Below are 22,352 nucleotides of genomic sequence, written 5' to 3'. Positions count from 1 at the left end.
TATTTTTTTGAGACAAAGTCTCACCACTACTTTTTCCTGGGTAGGCCTCAAACTCTCATTCCACCTGTCTCCATCTCCTGAGTTGCTGGGATTTGAGGTATGTGCCACCGTACCTGGCCTTTTCTTTTTTCTTTTTTTTTTCCCAGTTTTTAAAAGTGGAAGCTTAGATTACTGATCTCTGATCTTAAATTTTTCTAAGTATGGGCCCTGAGTTCAAATCCCATTACCACCCCAAATTTTTTGTAAGTATTTAATTCTACAAAATTTCCTCGAGTACTGCTTCAGTTTTATGAAAAAGAGTAAATGATAAGAAGTCAATTCATTTTGAAGGAAGCAAATTCCAGACTTTTCCATTATCTAATTAAATTCAAGAACACATGTGTACCTACAAGGTTAGAGGCAGGGGAAGGGACCAGAGTCTGTCAGATACCCTATACCACTTATTTCTATTTCTGTGGTGAAATTATGACCTTGAGTCTTGAAGAAAATTATATCCTATAGGCTTTGTATTATGTCTGTGATGGTTAATCTTGATGTCAACTTGATTGGATGGAGAGGTGCCTATGGGTTAGTAAAGCACACCTCTGGGTGTGACTGTGAGGATTTCCAGAGGTGATTAGATTAGAGAGGGCTTTGATCTAACCAATATTTAATCCATCAATGGATTCAAACTTTGAAAGGATTATTGGCAGGTGATGGAATGTAGGAGGTAGGGCCTGGCTGGAGGAAGTAGGTCCCTGGGGCACGTCTTTGAAGATTACAATAGGCCCTTGATATCTGCAGGCATATGGTTCTAAGGAGACCCCTGCTGAAGAAAAACCATGAATGCTCAGCTGCATATAGTTCAGGACTGGACCTTGGATGCTTGATTCATTTTCCCAAAACACCACCCAACTTCTGCTGAAGACATGTCGCCTTTCAACAAATCTCAAATTTTCACTTTAACATTAAGAACATTATCTTTTACCTTGTCTTTTGGGCAGGTTTACTGTACCTTTTGCTCTGGATCTTCCTGACTCTTCTTCGCTTCCTGGCTGCATGATGTGAGCAGCTCTGCTCTGCCATGCCTTTCTTCCATGGCCTTGCCATGGGCCTAAAGCCAATGGAGCCAGCTGGCCATGGGCTGAAACTGTAATCATGAGCCAAAATAAATCTTTCCCCCATTAAACTATTTCGATCAGGTATGTGCTACAGTGATGAAATGTGTGGCTAACACAGCGGCATAGAACAAATGCAAAATGTATTTTAGAAAGAGCTCCCTAAATTGATACCAGTTTCACGTACTGGCTTCATCTTCTATTCAATGAGAACCTCATTGCTAGGTGACCACTGTTACCATGTTCGAGTCACAAAAGATTTAGGACCTATTAGAGATCCCAAAGGAATGAATTAAGAGACTTTCTCCAATACCAATCCAAACCATACAAAACATTCTACTTCAATGCTGTTGAGAAGAAGGGTCCCTTGCCTAAGACTCTTCAAATGAGTTGCATTTTGGGGCTTCCTTGCTTGAAAGAGAACTTCTCTTGAGCATTGCACAGGCTCTTGTGAGCTCTGCTTACTCTTTCTATTTTAGGTATGGAGTTTATTTGTTCTCTGAAGATTTGGCATGGTCAAAATGCTTCCTTCCTTCTAGCTAACTTTTTTGGATGGTCAATTTTTAAAGCTGTGGTTAAATACGGCCGACATAAAAGTTACCATTCTAATAGACCCATTTCTGTTTCAGTCAGTGGTCTCAAGTAGTCACATTGTTATGTTTCTATCAGCACCATCCATCTCTAGGACTTCCCCACTTTCCCAAACTGAAACTCCGTACCAATCATACACTCATTGGCTGTTTATCTCTTTCCCCCAGGTCCCGGAAACCACCACTGTCTAACTTTCTTTTTCTATGAATTTGAATACTGTAGGTGACTCTTACATATAAGGTAGAATCATACAATAGTTGTCATTTCTCACTGGCTTAGTTTGCTTTGCATAGTGTTTTCAGGGTTCACTTATGCTGTGTTTTGTGTCACAATTCCTTCCCTTTTTAATGACTAATGAGGATATTACCATATGTCTATACCACTTTCCCCATATTCTCTCTCCCTTGATGGGCAGTTTCCATGTTGGCTCATTTGACATCACATCTTTCTGAATTTCCTTCCAGCACATAGGCATGTAGCAGACAGAACTTCCACAGCTTTTTAGCTCTTAGAAGACCTGGGACCTGACTTGACACTGACCCAGCTTTTACACCTTGCCAAAGATACCCATGTTTCAGAACTGTGACCCTTGATGGTGCATTGTGGGGCCATACTGGCACCTTTTGGGGACTCATCCAAGTGTTATTTCACTGTCTTTCTTCCAAGTTGTTTTTTTTTTAACCCTTGGGAGCAGGCCATATATCTTAGATGTTTTGAAAGCAACTGTGTCAACTCAGAGATTTCTGCAACATGTTCCTTTGATTAGCACTTGGAATTTGGAAGAAGGAATATTTACTGTGGCTGGCAACACCTGAGCCTGCTCATTCTTCACATTCCCAGCTGGGCACTGATTGCTCACGCTTGCAACGCTAGCTGTTTGGGAGGCTTGAACGTTCATACCCATAAACCTAACCTCGGGTATAGGTCACAGATCTCCCTAACTTTTCCTAGTAATGTTTATCTAACACTTTGACACACCCTTTCCAATACAATTACATACATGAGTTAATTGTTTTTTCTTTTCATTCTTTTGAGCTGAGATGGGGGTACTTTTGGCCTTCTCCCCAAAGTGCAGTCTGCATTGCTTTTCCTGGCATCTGTAGAGCCTAACAAAGGGTCTTTCTAGCAATGTAGTTGTAATTTTGAAAAGAAGCAATTCTTTTTCTTTTCTTTTTATGGCTGGGTCTCACTCAGGCTGTCCTTGAACTCATGGTCTTCCTGACTCAGTCTTTTGAATGCTAGCATTACAGTCATGCACCACCATGTCTGGCTGAAAAGAAGCAATTCTCAACTGACTGATGAATGAAAACACTGTAAAATAATTTGAGACATGCAGTCATTAAAAATGCTCTTGCAGGCTGGGGGTGTAGTTCAAGATAGAACCCTGGCCTAATATGAGTGAGGCTGGGTCCACGCCCAGCCCCACAATGACAAACAAACAAACAAACAAACAAAAGCTCTTGCAGATGAATACTTAATGAAATAAAACAAATAGTATTACACAGAAAAATCGACTCTGCCCTAGGATGCATAATATTTAACTTTTTTATACCATCATTTTTCTTCTGTCTTTATGTATAAAAAGTGTAGAAAGAATTTCTACTAAAATGTTAATAGCTCTTATCTCTGAGGGTAATTCTGGATGATTAAAAATTTTAAAATATTTGGAAACTATGTGCTTTGCTGTGTTTCTGTCCCTCTGTAATAGACCTTGTTTCATGAGGCAGGCATTGTGTCTATTTTATGTCTGGCCTGGAGTAGAGGCCTGGCCGCCATGGGTATTTATCATACAAATAATTGAGTGACCAATATAGTAATGATTGAAAATGACTAGAGAGTTTAAAAGTCTTGGATGGGGTTTACAGCTCATAGGATTTACAAGCTGTGACTTGTAAAGTGGTATGTGAAGGCAAACATGTTCTAATTGTTATAATAACATGAAGATTGCCAGCCCATTTCAGTTCTTGGGGTGCCTCTTTGACTGACTAGAGGAACCCCCCCTTTCAAAAGCCCCCTTGCAGTCATCCCACTGTGGAAGTCTGGGGCATGTAAGTTGACATTTATTTTCTCCAAGTTGTCCCTTTGCTAACTTAGCAACAAGCATGCCCTTTCTCAAGATTTTTATCGAGTGGTGGTGAACTCTCAATGAATGTAACAAGAAACATTTCCCTACCTAAGACACTGAGGGGATTTGAAATGCAGCTTGACCTCCCCAGCTCCTTCATCTGATGTCTGAAATCAGTTCTTACAAAAGGCACATGGCTGCCCTGCTATAGCTTGATAAAACCTGGTTCGTGTCCCATTAAAAACATCGCTGGAGGCCTGCTTTCCATCTTGAGAGCTAGTGGAGCCATGGAGGTGGCGGTGAAGATCCTCATCCTGCACCCTGTTCTGGGGACAAGGAGTGACATGCATGACACCTCTCTCAGTGCTGCCACTCACTGCAGGAATGTCACAGGACAAGGACTCTGAGGAGTGTCCCTGGGTCATTCCACGTAGGCTTTGTAGAGCTCGGACCTCAAGTTCAAGTGCATCTAGGGGAGGGGGGAGGCAGCCGCAGCAGCATCAGATGGAAAGGAAAGAGAGGCATTTGTTCTCACTGGAATCTGCTAAGGGTAAGAGAGAGGAGTGGTTCTGAAATTGCTGACAAAGAGTTTTTCAAATGGGAAAGTTCTGGGTAAAGAGCCACCTTCCCAGCCACCCCCTGTGAGTGCTGACTGTGCGGTCCTCAGTCATATGGTAAGTGTTTTTCCAACAAACATTTATTGTGCATGCACTGGGTGCCTCTCTTGCCCTGAGGGCTCAGAGCCTGTCAAAGGAAACCACCTCTGGCAGCCAGACATACTCAGAAGAGAATGGGGTGACAGACAGTGTCTTGCCGGGCATGTTAGAAGGTGACAGTGCTCTTGAAAGCAGGGACACAGGACACACTGAGGAATCAAGAGTACCAGAGATGGAGGGGCCAGGGGCAGCCTGTTTAGGACAGCTCAGGTATGCTTCATAAGAAAGGGTGATTTAAGCAAAAAAGTGTTCCCCAAACAACAGAAAATGCCAACTCTGTGCCAGGCACACAGAAATGCTTGTGTGCACACCAGGAGGGACTGCACAGTGGAGAAGAATAAGCTTGATTCCTGACACCCAGGTACCATGAATGCATCAGTCAGCCAAGGAGGGCTAGGATGGCTGAGCCTGAGTGCTGGCTCTTTATCTGTCAATCCTTTCTCTTCCACACACTCCTTTGTCTCGCTCTGGAGCAACACCCTCTTGCTTTTATCCTTGCAGAATATTTCCTAATTCCTTCCTGGGTTTCTTTTCTTTCATCTCTTTCTTTTAATGTTGCTACTGCTTCCAACCATGTCTTCCTACTGCTCCCCTGTTTTCTTTGGGTAATCTTGCCCATTTAATAGCAGCTACAACCACTGGCTAACCACTAACTCAGCTCAGTCTCTGCGCAGCGTGTCCTTCTTGGCTCCAATTCTGTCCAGCAGATGCCTCCACAAGTCCAACACTGCACTCCTCAACCCTGATTCTGTTGGGGAAGGTGGTGTTTTGGTAAACAGCTCCACTCTCTAGCTAGTGACAAAGTTAGAAACTTGGCAGTCATTCTGGGCTGATCCTTTTCCTTTACCAATAATCAATGTGCAAGGGCTTTTCCAGCTCATAGTGTTGGCAGACTTTGGTTGCATACATAGTCGGTGCCAGGCACTGATCTCACAGCTTTGGATGAGGCAGGTGCAGAGGGCAAACCTGAGGCACAGATAGGGTGAGCAAAATTGATGAGAGAGTCTGGAGTGTGCACCTTTAACCACATCTGGGATGAAGTCACAGAGGTGCATGAGGACTCTTCAAACTGTGTAGAAGCTGGCAGACTTTGCTCCTTAGCAGAAGGAAGTTCTGAGCAGATTTTCAGTACAGTAGGAAAGAGACTCTAGCTTCAGGGTGGGTGATGGCTTGGAAGAGGAAGAAAGCAATACTGGAGGAAGGAGAGGACCAAGGGTGGAGAGGAAGAGCCAAGGCCAAGAGATGCTGGCACAATCATGAATGTGGTGCTGTGTGGTTGTGGTGGACACGAGGATCCGGGAGGGAGCCAGGATTGCTCACTTGCCCTTGCAGCCACCTGCGTTCTGGCACCTCTTGAATTCAAGTGTTTAGAAAAGCAACTCTGATTATGAAAGTGCCACGTTGTTTCTTGTAGAATATAGAATATAGAAGAAAAAAAATTAGCAATAAAAATTTGTCTAATTCACCATTAAGTGATAACCACTCTAGTATTTTTGGCACACACATATATAGCAATGTGTATAGTTCTTTCTCTGATATATACACATATATATGTATACACACATATATGAAGATATATTTTGTGTGTATCAAAATGTATCATTACAATCTAATTTTATATAATACATATATCATGCATATACATGCTGTACATGGTGTTTGTATATTAAAATGACTCCATTAGAGTATATAGAGTAATACAAGAGTGATATAAACATGTTTATATGATGATGTTTGCATATATGTAATGGATCATAGTTTATATACATAAATGCATATAAATATACCTACATATATATCTTTTTTTCTAATAAATAGCATCAACATCCAGGTCATTTAATGTTTTCCTTAAATACTGTTTTAATGGTAGCATATCCCTCTATCTCATAACTAATAATTACACCAATTCCTTATTGCTAAACATGTATGTTGCTTCTGAATTTAACTTCCATAAGCAACTCCTGCAGTGAACATCCCTTTTTAAGTATTTAAATCTCTGTAATTTTTTAGTTCAGGCTTGGATCATAAATAGCATCCACTGAGAACTGCTTTACTATTTCCTGAGGCTAAATTCTTAGAAATGAATTTGACAGGTCAAAGATGTGAAAAATCTTAAGGCTTTTGTTACATGTTGCAAATCACTCTTTAGAAAGGATACTAAATTGCATTTCCACAGCAGATGAATGACATTCTCAGTTCTACATTTCCAAATGTTTGCCAAAATTTCATTTCCTGGATTACAAGTGAGGATGAATGTTTTTTCATATGTTAATTTGCCAGTTGTATTCTTTTGTGAATTGCTTGTTCATGTCTTTTGTCCATTTTTCTATTGGGGTGTTTTCCTTTTTTGACTGTTTTTTAAAAGGACTTGTTTTAATTAAGACTTTTGGAATACAGGAGGCAGACACCCTCCACAAGTTAGCACAGAGAGAACTGGATGAGGAGACAGTGGGATGATGGGGCCAGGGAGAAAGGCAGCTGGACTTCCCATGAACTGTGGCTGCAACCCCCTCAACCTGCCCTCTCTTCTAGCTCGTGGCCTCACTTCCTGTCATTCTTTTGTGACTGTCCCCTCCCCCATGCTTCTCTGCCTTCTCTCTTACTTCTGACCCAACATGGCTACCAGCTCACATGTCTTCTTTGTAACTTCCAGCTCTGACATCCTCAAAAGTCATTGGGTTTTTGAGCCAGACCCCTAACAGTCCCTGGCCAAGGATCAATCTTTTGTTTGTTAGTTAGGGCAAATACATTTTTCACCCAGGGTATCTGTATTTGTGATAGTACTTAACATTTCAACATTCTTTTGTGAGTGTGTTCATTTCTCTTCATTCCCCACTGGCAAAACAGCCTTAATTCAGTTTTTGATCCTGCCTGGGTTTCTGTGTCTTTCCCATCTGACTCTCTGCCCCATCCGCAGAGCAGTCTATCAACCTACAGCACAAACCCAGTTTTCGTGTTTCAGGTCTTCCAATGGCTCCTTGTAACCTTAGTCCAAGTCCTCCCATAGTGAGAGTCTTTCAGCATGGTTCCATCTCCCTCTGCATCTTTGTCTCTGCTGATGACCTTCCCTGCCCCATCCTGTGTTCCAGCCACACCCTGGAGGATGTCAGATGTGGCTGTGATTTCTTAATCATGCATGTACTTTCCACAGCTGTCCCCTCTCTTGGGGCATTCTTTTCACCTTCTACTTCTGCAAAAAATTTTACTTGTCTCTTGATTATCACTCTGATGGTACTTTTCTGTTGCTTTCCTTAAATTCTTTGGATTGGGCTAGTTTTTTTTTTTTTTTTCTTTATACCTATACTGTTCTGGACATCATTTTCCCACAGTAACATCCAGTGCTAGAATTACTTTTCTGTCTTTTCCTCTTCTAAAAGTGACATCCTTCTGTTCCTGTGCGCTGAGAAATGGGGTTGAATTAAGATGCACACATGAGTGGACAGAGGGCTGGCAGGTGGACTGTTATAGCTGGTGGAATCCCCTGGTTAACTAGAATTCATCATTATCATATTTAAGAGAAGATGAAATGTATTTAACACCAACACTCTCTAAGACTAATCCCATCTCTGATGCAGGAGCCTGGGTTTCAGGAATTTTTTGTTGTGCGTAAGCCGGGCAGAGCCAGGCTCTCAGCCTGGCAGCCCGTGTTTGAGTCCTGGCTCAGCATTGCTATGTGAGCTCAGGCAAGCTTGTAGCAGATCTCTGGGCTGGAGTCTCCTGCCTGTAAAATGGGGCAGGTGAAGCCTGGCCTGCTAGGGTTACAAGGACTGATGAGACCATGCTGGCAAGTACTCAGGGGTCTTATCTGAGTTGTTTCTATGAGTTGTTATTATTACAGGATACTGGTATTGTTAGAGTGCTTCCTAGTGTTGGAAGCATCTCATATGATGCCTCAGGTACAGAAGGTAAACACAACTCATTCAATTTTCTGATTGTTGCAGTTCTAGACGAAAACCCAGTTGACTTGTTTCTGTAAATTCCCTCCCTTCTAAAGGAACAGCAGGCTGGAATACTCTGTTTTTCCTTTTCCTTCTGGGCACTTTTAGGGGCTCCTGAGTGCTGCTTGTTTGAGTGGGAAGCAGAACTCTGAGGAGAAAGCTCGCTGTGCATCCACTGGTATTCAGAGTCACGTCCAGTATGACTTCCTCACAGTCATTTGCATTTTGTTACTGCCATGCACCATCTACCCAAGCCCTGTCAGTCATAAACCGTAACAATCCCCCCTCCGTGACGTGTGCCCCTCCATCTCTCTGAGGTTCTAGCTACAGAATCCAGCCCTGCACTCACGTGGAGAGGTGCTCACATGCACGTTTGTTGTAAAGCCAGTTCGTCTGCTCAGAGATGGTGCCTGGGGCGCTTACTTGGAAATAGGGAGGTGGCTTGTTGGAATTAACCTGGGCTGAGGAAACTCACCTGGGTGGACCACAGCCATGGGGCAGTGTTGGGGCACGATGACCCCACCTGCTTTCTGATCTTCTCCATCACATTCACTTATGGAGTACTTCTTCTGCAAGCCTGCCTCATGACGGGAATCGGTATGTTGAGTCCAACTTCTCTTCATCCTTAACTGGAGCTGCTCTGTCTGGATAAGATGTTTCTTCTTGAGGGTGAATGTGGTTGATGTGCTTTGTATACATGCGTGACACAGAACAGCAAAACCTTTTGCAATTGTTTTGGTGGGGCGGGAAGATGGACGAGGGGGAGAGATGGTGGGGGCAAACCTAACCAATGTACAATTAAGACTACTCAGAAATGTCACAATGAATCCCCCCTGTACAATTAATTAGCCTTTAATTTAATGCTAATTAAAAATTTAAAAAGTTACATGAAGGACAAAAAAAAAAAAAGAAGGAAAGAAGATGCTTCTTCTTTAAGCCAGGGGTCAGTGACGTTTGGCTCAGGGGTCAAGCTCAGCTGCCTGGTTTTGGATTGACTGTGAAGTAATGTTTAAAATAATTTTTTTTTCATGGTACTGGGGTTTGAACTCAGGGTCTTGTGCTGCTAGGGAGGTGTGTTACCACTTGAGTCACTCCCCCAGCATTTTTGCTTCAGTTATTTTTAAAAATAGGGTCTTGCATTTATGCCCAAGCAGGGCTGAACCGCCATCTTCCTAGTTATGCTTTCCAGGTAGCTTGTATGACAGGTGTATACCACCAATCCCAACTTTTATGGTAGAGGTGGGTGGGGTGGGTGTCTATTGAACTTTTTGAACTATGATCTTACCGATCTCTGATCTCTACCTCCTGAGTAGCTAGGATTACAGGTATGAGCCACGTCACCTGGCATGATGGTTGGGGAAAAGAAAGAGAAATGAGTAGTATTTTAGACACATGACACTCATTCATCTACACATCGTCAATGGCTGCTTTCATGTTAGGATAGCAGAATTGTAGAAATGGCTTCCAATGGCTCACAAAACCGAATGAATTTACTAGTTGTTCCTTGAACAAATAGAAGGTTTGCTGACATTCTTTTGCCTTATACTAACAAATTCTTTGGAAATGTATTTTTGTCTTTGCAAAAGAGAATAGCTATGTCATTTTTGGTCTGTCTTGTGAAAAGGTTAAAAGATGATTTGAGCCTGTTGAGTCATGGTGGATTGGTGAAGAGAGTGTGAGACTTGCTCTTGTTCATGTGTGGATACAGCATTGGGTGAACTTTTTGGTAGGTCTGTGGGCTTTGCTACTTATGCCTCAGGGTTATGCATGCCTCCCAGGGCTAGCTACACTCGTGGAAGCATCCTAAGAGTCTGCTGGTATGGTGGTAGGTACACCAGTTGCTTGTAACTCTTTGTTTTCAGTCAAGGCTGAGAACAATGCTGAGCCTCCTGAGCTGGTGCAGGCCCAGGTAACAACCAGGGGAGGTGCTGAAAAGTATTGGGGCCTCTTCTCCAAAGCCAGCCTAAGATGATAGACTCCTCACAGGAGCAATAGTGTTGACTGGAATTTGGGAAATACAAGGACAGGTTCACCATGCTCATTCACCTGAGGGGTGGACATGTCACCAATGTGAACAGAGAGCAGAGAGTGAGGCCACAGGAAACACATTCCCTTCCTCCATCAGCAGAGAAGCCAGCCAAAAGCTGCCATTGCTTATACCCACAATTTGAGGGGAGTGAATTTGGTTCTGGTCACCTACTGCACAAAATGCCTGGCAGCAGGCATCTGCCTCGAGGCTGTGCCCTGGCTTCTCCAGCTGGCCAACACCCTGTCCTCTCTAATCTGGAGGACCAGTGATTGCAAAACTGGGCTGGTGTCTGTGAAATTAGCTCTCTGTTTCAAGTGAGCTCTGCCCCATGTAAACGACCTCTGGATGGTGATGTTTGCATGGTGCTGCATGTCCACCAGCCCATTCCGGGTCCTTGCTCTGCAGTTGTGTGGACAGCTGTGAGATTGTTGTCTGCTGGCCAGATGGGTCATGGATAAGCAAGATGACCAGCTATCCTGGTTTCCCCAGAATGAAGGGAATTCAGTGCCAACACTGGGAAAGTCCATGCAAACAAGGACAAGGTGGTCACCCTCTGAGGATGTAACCTAGAATCTAGAATATTAAGTGATGTTCTGAAGCCCTGGAGAATAAGTTAACCTATGAGAGTTGGCTAGGCCTAACTTCGTTCAGTTGCTATTCAACCTCTGGAAGGTCATACCCTTAGAGGTGAAAGCCCAGGTTTCAGAATCAGGTACCTTGTTGACTGAACTTTTCTCTCAACTTCCTTGAGCCTCAGTTTACTCTTCTGTACACAAGACTCTTTGTTTTCTTTATTCATTTATTCATATGTGCATATGTGCATATGTTGTGTGGGTCATTTCTCCGTCCCTCGTCTTCCCTCTCCCCCTACCCCCTTGCTTCCAGGGAGAACCTGTTCTGCGCTTTTCTCCAATTTTGTTGAAGAGAAGACGTAAGCAATAATAAAAAAGACATAGCATTTTTGCTAGTTGAGATAAGGATAGCTGTACAGAGAGATTCCTAGCATTGCTTCCATGCACAAGTGTATTACAACCTGAATTGATTCATCTCTACCTGACCTCTTCACTACTTCCTGGTCACCTTCCCATACTGACATCTGTCGTTTTAAGGTTACTGTCTTAGCTCCTCTGCAGTGGGCACATCAAATACTTTCAAGTTTTGGGTTTCCTATCTTTCTCTATTCTTCCTGTATGTGTTCTCCCCTTAGTGTGTGACCCTTGTCCAATAATATTACTGCATTTGTTTTAGATCTAAAGTCCACATATGAGGGAGAACATATGATTTTTGGTTTTCTGAGCCTAGCTAACTTTGCTTAAGATGATATTCTCCAGTTCCATCCATTTACTTGAGAATGACAAGATTTCATTCTTCTTCATGGCTGAGTAAAATTCCATTGTATATAAATAACACATTTTCTTAATCCATTCGTCAGTAGTGGGGCATCTTGGCTGTTTCCATAACTTTGGCTATTGTGAATAGTGCTGCAATAAACATGGGTGTACAGGTGCCTCTGGAGTAACCTGAGTCACATTCCTTTGGGTATATCCCCAGGAGTAGGATTGCTGGATCATATGGCAGATCTATGTTTAGATTTTTAAGAAGCCTCCATATTGTTTTCTAGAGTGGTTGCATGAGCTTGCAGTCCCACCAGCAGTATACGAGGGTTCCTTTTTCTCACATCCTCACCAACACATGTTGCTGGTGGTATTTTTGATGATGGCTATTCTAACAGGGTGAGGTGGAATCTTAGTGTGGTTTTGATTTGCATTTCCTTTATGGCCAGGCATGGTGAGCATCTTTTCATGTGTTTTTTGGCCATTTTAATTTCTTTTTTTGAAAAAGTTCTGTTTAGTTCAGCTGCCCATTTCTTAATTTGTTCCTTGATTTTGGGAGAGTTTAGTTTTTTGAGTTCCCTGTATATTCTGGTTATCAGTGCTTTGTCTGATGTGTAGCTGGCAAATGTTTTCTCCCACTCCTTGGGTGGTCTCTTCAGTTTAGAGACCATTTCTTTTGTTGTGCAGAAGCTTTTTAATTTTTTGAAGTACCATTTGTCCATCCTTTCTCTTAGTTGCTGGGCTGCTGGGGTTCTATTGAGGAAGTCCTTTCCTATACCTATTGCTTCCAGAGTATTCCCTGCTCTTTCCTGTACTAACTTCAGTGTTTCGGGTCTGATATTTAGGTTCTTGATCAATTTTGAGTTGATACTAGTACAGGGTGATAAGCATGGATCTAGTTTCAGTTTTTTGCAGGTGGCTAACCACTTTTCCCAGCAACATTTGTTGAAGAGGCTGTCTGTTCTCCATTGTATGTTTTTGGCACCTGTGTCAAAAATAAGGTGGGCATATTTGTGTGGAGTCATATCCAAGTCCTCTGTTCTGTTCCACTGGTTTTCATGTCTGTTTTTGTGCCAGTACCATGCTGTTTTTATTGTTATTGCTTTGTAATATAGTTTGAAGTCAGGTGTTGTGATACCTCCAACATTGCTCTTTTTGCTGAGTATTGCCTTGGCTATTCGTGGTCTCTTACGTTTCCAAATGAATTTTAGAGTAGATTTTTCAATCTCTGTGATGAATGTCTTTGGGATTTTGATGGGAATTGCATTAAACATGTTGATTGCTTTTGGTAGTATAGCTATTTTTACTATGTTGGTTCTACCAATCCATGAGCATGGGAGATTTTACCACCTTCTGTAGTCTTCCTTGATCTCTTTCTTCAGGGGTTTGTAGTTCTCCTTGTAGAGATCATTCACATCTTTTGTTAAGTTTACTCCTAGGTATTTGATTTTTTTTGAGGCTATTGTAAATGGAATTGTTCATTATTGATGTATAGAAAAGCTAATGATTTCTGTAAGTTGATTTTGTATCCAGCCACCTTGCTATAGCTGTTTATGGTATCTAGGAGTTTTTTGAGTACAGTTTTTTGGGTCTTTAAGATATAGGATCATGTCATCTGGAAATAGGGATATTTTGACAGTTTCTTTACCTATTTGTATTTCTTTTATTTCTTCTTCTTGCCTAATTGCTCTTGCTTGGAACTCCAGGACTATGTTTAATAGGAGTGGGGATAGTGGGCACCCTTGTCTCATTCCTGATTTTAGGGAAATGGGTTCAGTTTTTCTCCATTAAGTATGATGTTGGCTATTGGTTTGTCATCTATAGCCTTTACAATGTTGAGGTAAATTCCTTCTATTCCTAGTTTTCTTAGAGCTTTTTTCATGAAGTGGTATTGGATCTTATCAAAGGCTTTTTCTGCATCTATTGAGATGATCAAGTGGTTTTTGTCTCTGTTTCTATTAATGTGTACATGAGGCTCTTATGAGAACCTAACTCTCAGGCTTGACTTGAGGATTAAATGAGAAATGCATGTACATTATTTGGTACCAACTGAATTCTGGATCTAAAATGCTGCCAAACATTGGTCCAACTTTTCCCCAAATATGAGGTACAACATCAAACTGGAATTTATGTACTTAGAAAATATTTTCAAAGGGAAAAGAACTTGGGTTTCTGTGCATTGAATTGCTGAGCTGATGGCTCCTCAATGGCAGTTCACACCAGGGCAGACTTTGTCCTACTGGCATCTGGTGGCTGAGGAAGGGGATGTTGTCAAACATCCTACAACACACAGGACAGACCCACAAAAGAGTCATCCGATGTCATCAGAGGCAGGACCGAGGGGTGCTCTAAGGGGATGGAAAGCAAGCCTCTGAATTAGGAAACAAGTTGAGCATTTAGCCAGCTCCATGTATGTTGTGCTTTCTTTCTCTTATCCTGTTTACAGGAAGCTCATTGCATTTATGAAATTAATATTCAGTCAATCTCATAAGGAGGATGTCTAGGGTTATAAGACAAGAAGGCTGGGTATTCTTTGGATGCTCTAGAAGGTTCTACTGTGGGATTTTGGAAAAGAGCCTTTCCAGGGTGTGGAAGCTCCTATGGCTCCTCTAATCTGGACAGACCTTGTAAGAAGGACCAGGTTATTTTTAGATGTCAGTTTAGAAGCCTAATTGGAATTTGTTCTGTACTATATGCAGAGATACCTACATTTTTAAGACACTTTCTTTTTGGAGTAATTTCAAATCACAAAAACTTTTGAGGATAATACAAGGATTCCTTTACCCAGAATCCCCAAATGTTAATATTTTAGCACATTTGCTTATTCTCTCTCTCTCTATAGAAATCTTGCTGTTTTTGCCATTTGAGGATAAATTGTAGACAAGTTGCCTTTTATCCCTAAATAGCTCAGTGTGTATTTTGTAGAAACAAAATGTTCTCTTGTACCTCCCATGGTGCCATGACCACAATAAGGGAGCCAGCACTGAGATAATAATATTTTCTAGTCTGTAGATCTTGCTCAAACTTCACCCTCCTCTTGCAGATGTCCTTCCCAGCATACATCCCTTCTCTCCCTTCCCCATGAGCCAGTCCAGAAGCCTGCACTGTGTGAGCCATTCTATCTCCTCAGCCTCCTTTACGGTGGAACCATCCTTTGTTTGTCTGTCTGTCATGACTGTGAAGCTTTGAGGAGTACAGGCTGGTGAGTTTAGTGAATATCCCTAACTCTGAGTTTGTCTACTGTCTCCCATGACCAAGGTCAGGTTGCACACCTGGACAAGAATACTCAGGAAGGGAAGTGATGGGTTCTCAGAGCATCTTATTGGGAAGAGCAATATACCCATCTGTCCCACCAGGACAACTGGCTAGGCTGGTATCTGCTAGACTTCTCTACTGGAAAGTTGTTTTTGTTCACTTATGTCTAATTATTAAGCATCTTGGGAATGGGTCTTTGAAACTCCATATTCTCTTTTTCTTATGAAGTTTCTACCCATGGGTTATAGTACCTTTCCAAGCTTCTTGCCTGAAATGGTTATTTTGTTGGTTGCCCAACACATGAGTTTTAGTTCCATGTGCCATTTCTTCTGCATTTAGTTAAAATTCTACTGTTAGGAAGTGGTTTTCCTTCTTTACTGTGTTTAATTCATCTGTGTCTGTGTTGACTTATGGGGGCTTAGAGTTTTCCATGTGCCATAACCTATCACGATCATTTTATTTGCTTTGTGCTCAGATTGTCCTAGATCTGCCCGTTGGGACTCTGTAAGCTGGCTCTGCATCCTTTTGACATTCTCTCATCATTTTCTGGACACTTCTTTAATTTCTGGCACAACATGATATTCCAGGCTAACTTGTCCTGTCCCTCACTACTCTAATAATAGAAGTCAGTCACTTCCCTAAGGAGACCCAGTTGATTTTATCGGAGGATGGTAGTTAGAGATTAACATATGGGTTTGGTGTACTCATCACAGCTATTTTCTTCTGGACCCTCTTAAGAGCAGACAGAGATTGCAAATGTATATCTATCGATCTATCAATCATCTACTTATCATCTATCCATTATATATCTCTATCATCTATCCATCCATCTGTCCATCCATGCCAGTAACTTCAAATTCAATTCCACCCCACAAACTTCCTTCTAACTTTCCTTCTTTCCACCCTCTAACTTCATTTTCCCTTAGTGAAAACCTGACTCATTATTTGCTGTGTTTCTCTGTTTGTTCAGTCCTAAAATACACATAATGTAGTTTTAGAACTGCTAACTCTTACCACTGTGAAAAACAAATTTACTAATTGGAATTTAGGCTTTTTTTGGTTGTTGTTTCTATGATTTTTTGTTGTGTTATGTGTTGGTTTTAGCCTGAAGTGCCAAGTTGTGAACAAATGCTGTGTTTAAAAGTCACTTGGGTTAGCTCTTCTCTCCTTCTTTCCTCAGGCGGCTGTGCTATTTATGAAATGCACTTTGGCTCATCTGTTTTGCATTCTATTTTGTGTTTTTCTCCCTTGGTTTTTTTTTTTTTAATGAGTATGTGAATTAACACTTTTCTAAAAGCCAAATGAATACTGGTGTCATCCTCAGGGATTGTCCCTTCCCCTCTTCCCTCCCCTAACTCTATCCCCTCATTTCTCCTATGTCCTTCCTTCCTACCCCTTATAGGTGCCAATCTCATTGGTTTCTGGCTTTTCCTTTCTGTTCCTTTTATGCACAAGTGAGGTATGTTTTGTTATTTTCTTTTCTGTACAAATGTACATATACATTGCTTGTACTTTCTTTTTTTTCACTTGGTAACAAACTCTATCATAGGGCTCCTAGGGGCCACCTCCTTTGTACAGCTGCATAGCACTCTGCTGAATGGATGTACCGTAGCTCATTCAGCCATTCTTGTCCACATAGCCACGAGGCTGCCTCTAATATTTTACAGTATAATGCTGCATTTCTACTTTTATATTGCTGGAGGTGTTTCTTAGGGAAGATTCCAGAAGTTGGCTAGCTGGAGCAAAAGGAAACACATGAACTTTTGTTAACTAAGGTCACATTGCTTCTCTGCATTGCCATCAGCAACTTGCAAGCGTGCTAGTTTCCCTACATGTTGTCAGGCTTCGTTATTCACACTCAGAAGGTGTCAGTGGGGATGGGCTGAGCATCGAGCCCTTGGACATCCAATTATGCTATTCTTTCCTGTGTTCTCAGCACTTACATTCAGGGTGCAGAGCTTCTGCTGACCACCAAGGCGCAGTACACTCCAGTCAGTGCCCAGACAGCTCCCGATCTAGATGCCGTCTACCTGCCACCAGCATTTCCTCCCTACAGACAGCCAGGCCCAGCCCTGCCAAGGCAGGTGGAAGGGATAGGCAGGCCCATTGCCTTCTGGGTACATCAGTCTCCCAAGGAAAACCTTTGTCTGCAGTAGCAGAGATGATCAGAGAGGTGGCTGCATCAGGGCAGCCAGATTGTTCTTGCAGGATCTGTGTGGTCTGAGGCAGAAGGTGAGCTGCATCCGTCTCAGGCCTGCTGGGAGATCTGATAGACATCTGGACATCTGTCCCAGCGGGAATTAACTGGATTATGCCCAACCACTTTACCTTCCTATTTAGACACAGGCCCAGAGTCTAGAACTCCAACCAAGGGGACAGATCACAAGCTTTATGTAGAATGGATGTTAACTCATTGCTGGTGATGTATATAGATAAGAGTGTCTTTCACCATTTACAGGGTTAAATCTGTTATTTTTTTTCTATCCAACTTTTTATTTATTTTAAGTGCTATTTATTTTTAGAAGATCTTCCCCACTCCAACAGATGTAAATGCTTCAGTCTTTCTGTTTTATACAAATTGATTAGTTCTTAATTTTTTTATTATTAATACTTTTAAAATGTATATGGTGTGAGGGAGGGAATTGAATTTTATGATACTTTTCTCAAAGAAAAGTTGAGTTTCTATGCAGTAAAAAATCCTGAAGAAAAATGGCAATAGATTTAGCTACAAACATTTAAAAACTTTTGTATCTCAAGTACAGCTAGCAAAATTAGAGTGAAAATCACAAGTGTGACAAAACACCTGCTACAAACATGAGCATTACAATCTTTTACAACATGGCCAATATAAAATAAATTATCCCTTCCTAGCTTGCATGATGGGCCTGATGACAGTGAGGGCTGCTGGCCTCAGGTAAAATGTGGTCTGTGCTGTGTGCTACTGGCCTCAGACAACAGGTAGCCGTGTCAGATGCTGTGTCTCTAACTGAGCCAGCGGGTCTCTCTTTTGTGCCTCTTGGCTTCTGCGTGAAGTGAACACAAGTGGTCACTATGCTATGCCAAAAACTTTGTTCTCTGGCATGGTGGAGGTTTAAAGAATTCTCTCTGGGACCTAAAATAAATAGGTGAGAGGAGAAGAGATGGACACAGAGTAAGCGTCTACAATGCTTTTTTCTGCTCACACCAAAATGACCTGCAGAACAGGGCTCTGGGCTGCATCTTCTCACACTTGGGGTGCTCATCCAAGTATGCACAGGCCCGTCCCCCAAAGCTGTCATTCTCCCCATGTGGGTCAGCCCCAGGTCTGGCTGCCCTGCAGACCTCATCTAAGGGATGGGATTGTCATCATCCCTCTGCAGGCTTGGGGAATCTTTTTTTTTTTTTTACTTTTCTTTTCTGCAGTACTAGGAATTGAACTCAGGGCCTTGAACTTGGTAGGCAAGCATTCTAACACTTGAGCCACACCCCTAGTCCTTTGCCTTTAGCTTGTTTTTCAGATAGGGTCTTGTGCTAACTATGCCCTGTCTGGCCTCTGACTGTGATCTTCCTACTTCCTGAGTAACTGGGAGCACAGGTGTGCACCACCATACCTGGCTCATTTTTGAGATAGAATCTCTCTAGTTTTTGCCCAGGCTGGCCTTGAACTGCAATCCTTCTGTCTCCACCTCCCACCAGGGATTACTTTTGGCTGTAAATCCTATGTGCAAAGAACTGTGGGTACACCCCAGGTGTCCTTGCCACCTACTGGGCTTCCCTGTGAGTGGCCCTGGTGAACCATATCTCCCCTGTGCACCAGCTCTGTCCTAAACCTCAACCCAGTTCAGGGCAGCTTCAGAACACCAGTATCCCTCTGTGTAAGCCCTCCTGCCCTGTTCTACCCCATGTGACAGTCCGTTCTGCTCAGCTCCAGCCTCAATCCTGCCCTCTGGTTAGTCCCAACGGGCTGACAGCAGCCTGGGAGTGGCCCAAGTCCTCTCCAGCATGGAGGTGGGTTAGAGTTGGTCCGGAGCCCAAAAAGACCCTTATTTCCAGGATGACTTGCTTTTCTTGCTGTACCCCAAGGCAGGCCAACTGGAGTCTGAAAACAGAGAGAGTCCCATGATTTCTCTCCCTGTCTGTGTCTTGGGGCTGAGAGCTGAATGCTAAGGGCAGGGAAGGGTGGAGGGACAGCAAGCAAAGGCAGTCTTCCCCCAGGCTGCACTAGATCATGCAAGCTAGGAAGGGATAATTTATTTTATATTGGCAGTGGGAGAGCCACAGGGACGGTAGGTAGAACTTGACTCAGTTGAGGGTAAGTGACAGATGTTTGAGAACCGCCCTCTATCTCCAGAAACCCAATTTGTTCATCTGACCATGGCACTGTCAGCACCAGCATTTTACTGGTTATCAACAAATTCACTTAAGGAAGTTTTTTTTTTTTTTCATTTTTCTTTTATTATTCATATGTGCATACACGGCTTGGTTCATTTCTCCCCCCTGCCCCCACCCCCTCCCTTACCACCCGCTCTGCCCCCTCCCTCTCCCCCACCCCCTCAATACCCAGCAGAAACTATTTTGCCCTTATTTCTAATTTTGTTGCAGAGAGAGTATAAGCAATAATAGGAAGGAACAAGGGGTTTTGCTGGTTGAGATAAGGATAGCTATACAGGGCATTGACTCACATTGATTTCCTGTGCATGGGTGTTACCTTCTAGGTTAATTCTTTTTGATCTAACCTTTTCTCTAGTTCCTGGTCCCCTTTTCCTATTGGCCTCAGTTGCTTTAAGATATCTGCTTTAGTTTCTCTGCATTAAGGGCAACAAATGCTAGCTAGTTTTTTAGGTGTCTTACCTATCCTCACCCCTCCCTTGTGTGCTCTCGCTTTTATCATGTGCTCATAGTCCAATCCCCTTGTTGTGTTTGCCCTTGATCTAATGTCCACATATGAGGGAGAACATACGATTTTTGGTCTTTTGGGCCAGGCTAACCTCACTCAGAATGATGTTCTCCAATTCCATCCATTTACCAGCGAATGATAACATTTCGTTCTTTTTCATGGCTGCATAAAATTCCATTGTGTATAGATACCACATTTTCTTAATCCATTCGTCAGTGCTGGGGCATCTTGGCTGTTTCCATAACTTGGCTATTGTGAATAGTGCCACAATAAACATGGATGTGCAGGTGCCTCTGGAGTAACAGTCTTTTGGGTATATCCCCAAGAGTGGTATTGCTGGATCAAATGGTAGATCGATGTCCAGCTTTTTAAGTAGCCTCCAAATTTTTTTCCAGAGCGGTTGTACTAGTTTACATTCCCACCAACAGTGTAAGAGGGTTCCTTTTTCCCCGCATCCTCGCCAACACCTGTTGTTGGTGGTGTTGCTGATGATGGCTATTCTAACAGGGGTGAGGTGGAATCTTAGTGTGGTTTTAATTTGCATTTCCTTTATTGCTAGAGATGGTGAGCATTTTTTCATGTGTTTTCTGGCCATTTGAATTTCTTCTTTTGAGAAAGTTCTGTTTAGTTCACATGCCCATTTCTTTATTGGTTCATTAGTTTTGGGAGAATTTAGTTTTTTAAGTTCCCTGTATATTCTGGTTATCAGTCCTTTGTCTGATGTGTAGCTGGCAAATATTTTCTCCCACTCTGTGGGTGTTCTCTTCAGTTTAGAGACCATTTCTTTTGATGAACAGAAGCTTTTTAGTTTTATGAGGTCCCATTTATCTATGCTATCTCTTAGTTGCTGTGCTGCTGGGGTTTCATTGAGAAAGTTCTTACCTATACCTACTAACTCCAGAGTATTTCCTACTCTTTCTTGTATCAACTTAAGAGTTTGGGGTCTGATATTAAGATCCTTGATCCATTTTGAGTTAATCTTGGTATAGGGTGATATACATGGATCTAGTTTCAGTTTTTTGCAGACTGCTAACCAGTTTTCCCAGCAGTTTTTGTTGAAGAGGCTGCTATTTCTCCATTGTATATTTTTAGCTCCTTTGTCAAAGATAAGTTGCTCATAGTTGTGTGGCTTCATATCTGGATCCTCTATTCTGTTCCACTGGTCTTCATGTCTGTTTTTGTGCCAGTACCATGCTGTTTTTATTGTTATTGCTTTGTAATATAGTTTGAAGTCAGGTATTGTGATACCTCCTGCATTGTTCTTTTGACTGAGTATTGCCTTGGCTATTCGTGGCCTCTTGTGTTTCCATATAAATTTCACAGTAGATTTTTCAATCTCTTTAATGAATGTCATTGGAATTTTGATGGGAATTGCATTAAACATGTAGATTACTTTGGGGAGTATCGACATTTTTACTATGTTGATTCTACCAATCCATGAGCATGGGAGATCTCTCCACTTTCTATAGTCTTCCTCAATCTCTTTCTTCAGAAGTGTATAGTTTTCCTTGTAGAGGTCTTTCACATCTTTTGTTAGGTTTACACCTAGGTATTTGATTTTTTTTGAGGCTATTGTAAATGGAATTGTTTTCATACATTCTTTTTCCGTTTGCTCATTGTTAGTGTATAGAAATGCTAATGATTTTTCTATGTTGATTTTATATCCTGCTACTTTGCTATAGCTATTGATGATGTCTAGAAGCTCTTAAGGAAGTTTATTGATCGCTCCTCCTGAGCCCTGAAGATAGCAGTGTGCAAAACAGTAATAATGCCAGGCCACGCGGAGGGTGGACAATCCCCTAGTGTGTGTGTGAGCCCCTGAAGACTAATGGCCTCACACTCACCAGGGTGGGCAGGCAGCAAGGTGATGAGGAAAACACCAAGTCTCAGCCTCCCATCACCCAAACTCAGGACCCCTTCCCATCTGTGCTGGGTTTCAGAAGTCACCCTGGAGCCCTCCTGACTTCTCAAGGCAAATCAGCTGCTTTCTTCTCTCCACTCCTGAACATTTAACAGAATTGTTAAACATGGAAATGACTTTATTTTAGGAAATTTAGGTAAGCACAAAAAAGCAAAAGTATAAATTACCTGTAATAGCAGCACTCAAAGATGAAGACAGTGGTATCAAATATGTATGTTCCAACTAGTGTACAAGTTAATTCCACAAAAAACAACACGCAATGCCAAAAAAGGCAATTTCTTACTGTAACATGCACACACATATAACAAAGCTGAGATCCTATAACCCATGCTGCTGTTTAGCTTGCTTGTTTTACTGAGCACTACAGATAATTCACATTCATTACCCTCTGTGGCACCATTTTTAATACCACTTCATTGCACCCCTTACCACCTTGAGTATCCATCAAAGCCCTTCTCAGAGACCAGCGTGATATTTCACACATGCGTCTTTGCCCCAGCTGTGAGTTCATGAAGGACTGATGCCATATG

At 42.3% G+C, this 22,352-nt stretch overlaps 1 long non-coding RNA gene across 1 annotated transcript in view; it reads left to right on the top strand.

Annotated features, from left to right (window-relative positions):
• The first annotated feature begins 8,824 nt into the window (after positions 1-8,824).
• LOC141424597 (uncharacterized) overlaps positions 8,825-22,352 on the top strand; it is a 78,079-nt gene continuing 64,551 nt past the window's right edge. Inside the window, exon 1 of the long non-coding RNA XR_012449470.1 lies at positions 8,825-9,004. This is a non-coding gene — a long non-coding RNA (uncharacterized lncRNA). The remainder of the gene's footprint in view (positions 9,005-22,352) is intronic.

The sequence above is a fragment of the Castor canadensis genome, chromosome 7, assembly GCF_047511655.1.
Source record: "Castor canadensis chromosome 7, mCasCan1.hap1v2, whole genome shotgun sequence".
NCBI classification, from domain to species: domain Eukaryota; kingdom Metazoa; phylum Chordata; class Mammalia; order Rodentia; family Castoridae; genus Castor; species Castor canadensis.
This window is presented reverse-complemented; position numbering and strand designations above follow the sequence as displayed.